This window comes from Paroedura picta, chromosome 1, assembly GCF_049243985.1.
Source record: "Paroedura picta isolate Pp20150507F chromosome 1, Ppicta_v3.0, whole genome shotgun sequence".
NCBI lineage: Eukaryota > Metazoa > Chordata > Lepidosauria > Squamata > Gekkonidae > Paroedura > Paroedura picta.
In genome coordinates this window covers 131,087,138-131,093,137 of record NC_135369.1, presented here as the reverse complement: position 1 = coordinate 131,093,137, position 6,000 = coordinate 131,087,138, and positions in this window count along the sequence as shown.

Sequence of the window (6,000 nt, the reverse complement as noted above, 5' to 3'; positions counted from 1 at the left end):
TATTTTTCTATAAATAGGACCAAGCACTACATTTCTACAGTAATGTATTCATGTGGTTTTCATACACAGTAAAGACACAGAACAGATGCCATAAAAGTAGACAGATCGGTCATACTAATTCTTAGCCATCAGAACAGCTTGTTTAGATGATCATATATATTCACAGCCAGAGCTTTCTCAGCATCCTTTGTAGCATTGTGAATTAACTGTCTCAATAGTTCCCCAAAGGAAGACTTTCTGTTTCATCTACCAAAGATGGAAATTCATACGAGCTTGTGGTAGTTATATATTAAAAAATACTGTGCAAATATTAGCCAAAGCAAGAACTTTGTGTACAGCTTTCCATAGTATTTTGATGGGTGCTTATCAAAGGAACATGCCTCCTTCCAACCCACCCCCATCTTCCAAACTCTTGGCTAGGCAGGAAAGGCCATGGGGGATGCCTCCTTCCCACCCCCTCCCCCACATTTCCTAAAGCCCAAGCAATGAGGACCAATCAGGTAGGAAGTGCATTATCTGCATGCAATTTGAACTAATTGGCCATCATTGACATTTTGCAAGTTGAACAGATTGGTCCTCATTGGCAGTGTTCTCTCCCTAGTGGCTGCACACTCCCAGGGAAGGCCAATCAGGTAGGGATTTGAGTTGTCTGAATGCAATTTGAACTGATTGGCCCTCATTGGCAGATTGCAATTTGAACTGATTGGCCCTAATTGACAGAGTGGTACCTCCCTATTGGCAGCAAGGAGGGCCAGTCAGGTAGGAAGTGAGTTGGCCGCATGTAAATTCAACTTTATACTGTTTAATGATATTGATTTCAAGAAACCAACTAAGATCTTTGTTTTAATTCAATGACAAGGGAAACCCAGGAACAGAATTTGGGGAGGTATTTCAGGCTGCCATGGAAGGCAAGAAAGTTGTGCTTTATGAGCAGGAATCCTTCTGCCTGTGGAAACAAATTCTAGGGAATCTAAGTCCAGTAGCTGAATTCATGCCACAATATTACTATTGCCTGTTCAATGACAAAAGAATATATTTTCCATTGGTACTCAAACTAGAAGTCTCCAAATTAGTTGGGGAAATTAGCTTTTAATTGAAGACTTTGGGAGGAGGGGCAACTCGGGATCTCCACCAATGTCTATGAGGATTGTTCCCTTACAGAAGCTCAGAATAACCATTCAGATGTTAAACTGGAACGCTTTTTGTTAATGGAAACGCACAAAAATACACAAGCAAAGCTCAGAAAATAAGGGATGAAAAAGGGAGATAATTTTGGAAAGGTGATGTCCATGGATACAGCAGTGAGACAACCAGCAATTCATGGAAAAAGAAGCAAGATCTAAAAGCAAGTAGGGATGCATGTATGACACCTACACACATGAATGGGTCTGGATGCCCATATTTTATAAGAAACATCTTCTCTGTGTCAATGCTGATATGTTAGCCCCAAAAGCAATGTGTTGATGAGTTCTTCTAAGTTTGACAATGATCTTAGGAGACATGTGATAAGTTTGTCTAAAGAAAGGACCATGCTCTGGGAGGAACCTCAATAGGTTCCAAGAAATATAATTTTAATTGTTTTACCTGAGATGAGGTCTATATGAAGAATTGTTATTGATGAACTCTTGATTACTGGATGGAAAATCTATTAAGTTTGGGAAGGGTGTTAAATATGCTAATTCAGGTAGATGGATGTGAAAGAAGTACAACTTGGAAATTGACAAAATTAGTTGTTAGTTCCTGGGAAACCTATTGTCCTAAAGTATACATCTCCCTGGTGTGAGGAGGAGGAAATGTAGTGAGACAGCCTCTCATTCTCACATGATCTAGATGTCAAGGTGTCTTCTGGAGACTGGCATCCATGTTGCTGTCCTTCTTGGGACAAAATAGCTGATAGCCATTTTAATGTCATCTTGGCCAGGAAGGGTGTTTATGCCCCTCAATGAAATGAAGCATCTGCCTGCATCACTATGTCCTCAGAGTCCTCTTCAAAAATCTTGGTTTTGTGTTATGAAGCTTAGATGATTACTAGTGCAGACAAGAGGCAGAGAGATTCCTTATCTTCAGTGGTATTATCATAAATGATGTTGCTAACTATATTTTGTTTAACCATAGAATTTATAATACCAAACTATAGATTCATACATTTAATATGGAGTGTACTGGGCTGGTAAGATATTCACATATAATGTGGCCACATAATTCAGGGACGGGATTATACATTATTCAGTACTATAAAAAGTTTTTAAATATATGAGGCTTTCCTTTAAAAACACACAAAAAAGGGAGGGCTACAGCTCAACGCAGAGTAAACCAAGATTCAGTTTCTGGTTTCTCCAGTAAAGTAGGCAGGGATGGCAGGCCTTAGAGAGCCACTACAAATCCAAGCAGGGAGCACTTTAGAGTTTCTGGCAAGGGCTATGCGATGTCGCTCCTGTTTTTTCCCTGAAGTATCAGCACACCATGTGTGACATCTACTTAACAAAAACAAAACATTTTAAAACATTTTCTACTAAGCAGCAAGGGTTGCCAGCAGGAAATCTCCCATCACAGTGGGAGGCCTGGTAATGCTATCAGTGGGTGGCTTGATATGTTTTGTGGGCTAGCAGTATGCATCCAGGTGGCTCTGCAAGGGTGGAGAAAGAATTGTGCATCCTGCTTTTGTGTATTTGTGTTGTAGAAATACTTCAGAACAAATGAACAAAACCCTGCAGAGCAAGTGACATTATTATCTTTTTTAAAGGCATTGATATTTGCTTTTATTTATTATCATGCAATGAACTGGCCACTCAATTTCCAGAGCTGCTTGAGCTTCATGATAAACCAACCTCCCTTCTTTGTCCACAACTCATAAAACATCTATAAAGTAGTAGTAAAAAGCTGACAGATGGCACGCACTTGTACCTCTGCAAAGGAAGATAAAGGCCACTGTGTTTACTTTAGAGCATGGAATACTATTATGGACTCTCTGTCTCTATGGAAATAATAGTCTAAAATACTACTGCAATATATATCTTGGTTTAAAAAAAATAAAAACATTTCCTCTGGTACTCAAAATAATTGAGAATTTAATCTAGAATGTTGTGCACGTGTATATATTCACCACACGAATGTCTGAGAGATTTTACATACTACAAAGACTGAGATGTCCATCTGCTGGAAAACTGCTCTCTCTCTCTCTTGCAGACTGCTGCATTTCCCATCACTGTTTGTGACTTTCCATAGTGTACACTGCCAGTAAACAAAAATAGATAGCAAAAGCTGCGTCAGCCAGCACCCTAGAATGTGTCATTAAATGACTAGCAGTGGCAAAGGGACAACTCCATTGCAAAGGTTTTTGTAAATGTCTCGTTTTGGATTTAAGGCAAGGCCCACACCAATTAGTCATACAAATGCCACTTGAAATCACACAGAATCAGGCAGTGAATTATATTTTCCATCAACATTCTGTATTTCAATTGACCAGCCTAACCGAATTGAATTTACTGTTACTCTGAAGTAAGTCTGAAGGAGGTTTGTGATGTGGTCACACCATCGGCTGTTCATCAGCTATTAGGTTCAATTCCATGTACAGGCTTTCACCTATTAAGCTCTTGGCCCCACCACAACAGTTTAGCATCATCACAGTAAGAACTGCCATGTAAATGTGGTTCAACAATTGCCCGTATATGTAACTGAATGTCGTGCCCCTCACCATGTGAAATGGCCTGCCTGAGAAGGGCAGCAAAGCCTTCATATTTCCTGTATCCTGTAAATGATGCTAAACAATGGTTCAGGACGCCATATTTATGAATGTAACAAGACTATATTACTATGGAGTGATTAAGAAGGTGACTTAGTAAAGGGAATAGAACTGTGGGCAACACTACTATGTACAGCATGCAGATTTAACTTTGGAATATGCATTCAATCTGAATGAGAAAGGGGTAGGATCGCCAGATCTGGGTTGGGAAATACTTGGAGATTTTAAGGGTGGATCCAGGCGTGGGCAGGATTTGTGATGGGGAGGGACCTCAATGGAGTATAATGTTATGGAGTCTACCTTCCAAAGCAGCTATTTTCTCCAGGGGAACTGTCAACTGGAGATGAGCCATGAAACCAGGGGATCCCTAGGTCCCACCTGGACTGGCATCCCTAGAAATAAACAAAGAAACCATAAGTACACATAGCTTTGCACCCTTAACCTCCTCACATAGAACAGCATGTATTCTGGGACTACCCTGTTCAAATACTTTGGCATGAAGAATTTCAGGAAAGAAGTGGGCAACCTTTTCTGGCCTCAGCACATATTTGTGAAGTGACTGATGTGCCCTCAGAAAAAAGGAGAGTTTAGGGCATGGAACATGCCTAGCCAGACTCAATGACATCATGGCCACCTCAATTTGGTATATAACTTTAGAGCAGCGGCCTCTAATCTGGAGCATGGGGTTTGATTCCCCACTCCTCCACATGCAGCCAGCTGGGTGACCTTGGGCCAGTCACAGTTCTCTCTCAGAGCTCTCTCAGCCTCACCTACCTCACAGGGTAAGCCGCTTTGAGACTTCTTCAGGGAGTAAAAAGCTAGGTAGAAAAATCCAGCTCTTCTTCCTCTCAGCTGCTTAGGGCCAGAGCCTAAGCAAAAGGGGTTGGAGTGCGGCTCCTTGGCAGGCGTGTTGTGGGCAGCCTATTCCTGATCCAGTCCCTAAGGGTGAAAAAGAAAAGCAGATAGCCAAAGCATGGCAGTGTTTCCCAAGTTCTATGCAGGGGTAGGTAGGATTTGTAGTAGTCAGGGCTTGAAAGCTCAGAATGCTTCTTTGCTGCTCCTTCTAGAGAGCAGAAGCAAAGTGCCCCTCAGCACAGCAGGGCAATTGTTGCACAAATGCAGCCTTGAAATGAGAGCCACGATTCAAGGAGCCACATCACCAGCAGGGCTTTTATTTGAGTCTTGCTGCAGTCCTCCTCTGGATCTGCAAATGGCAATAAATTACTTTGAACACAAACATATATACAAAACACTTCAAAGGCAGCTTGCCAGACATGGTTTGAAAAAGAGAAGCTTCCTTTTATATCAATGTCCACTGTTACAGCTGATGTTTCAGCAGCAGTCTCCTGGGATTAGGAAATAATTTCACCAAGATCCTCCCTGGCAAGAATTTAGATATTTTGGGTTTTTTCCTCTACCGCTTTTCAATATTTCTGTCTGTCACAGCTGCTCCTCTATCAGGCAGGTTAATGGGTGCTGAAATGTTATGATTTTCACCCAGGACAAGTGAGGATTCAACAGAAAGTACTCATCTGCTCCAGAAGTAATTGAGTACTGAGAGGAAAACTTTCTCCAGACTGGAACAGCAGCAGTTGCCCTAGCCTACATGACACTGGCAAGATGCTTATAACATTTGGGCTTATTTAGAAATCCGAAGTTTCAAATTGTAGAGTTTTCAAAAGACACCCAAAACTTTAAAGGTGATCCTGTTGTCACTGCTACACCCCCTTCCCTACCACAGGTACTCGTAATCTCTGAGACCACCAAGATCCCACTCATCCTGCATACATGTCCTTGGCTCTACAGACCACTTATACTTGAGCCAATATGAACGAAAAGTTCTCTCTCGCCTTTATTCTAAGATCCCATATGCCTGTTCAGTCATTCACACATGCAAATGACATTGCAATTTGTCTGTAATCCCCATGTAGAGTTTTGCTTGCATATTGTTAAGCGGTACTGGAGTGGTCATGTCAGTTTAATCAGCAGTGTGTGTGTTTTAGCAGCAGAAACAGAATTAGATAAATTGCAGATGGGTGGGAGTAAGAGCAGACTAGTGGTACTGAGTGAAATAAAAGGGTTTCTCACTTTTTGCATCTCTGGATATTGCAAAGGAAGAACGATTCCCTTTTCCCACCAGCCACCTAAGTCACAGAGTCTCTCTATCAGGCGCTGTTCTCCATGTTCTTTGATTATTAGAGGAATGACCTTGGGCTGAATTCTTCAATTATACAGCAAGATCTCTTTTGAATTAGGGA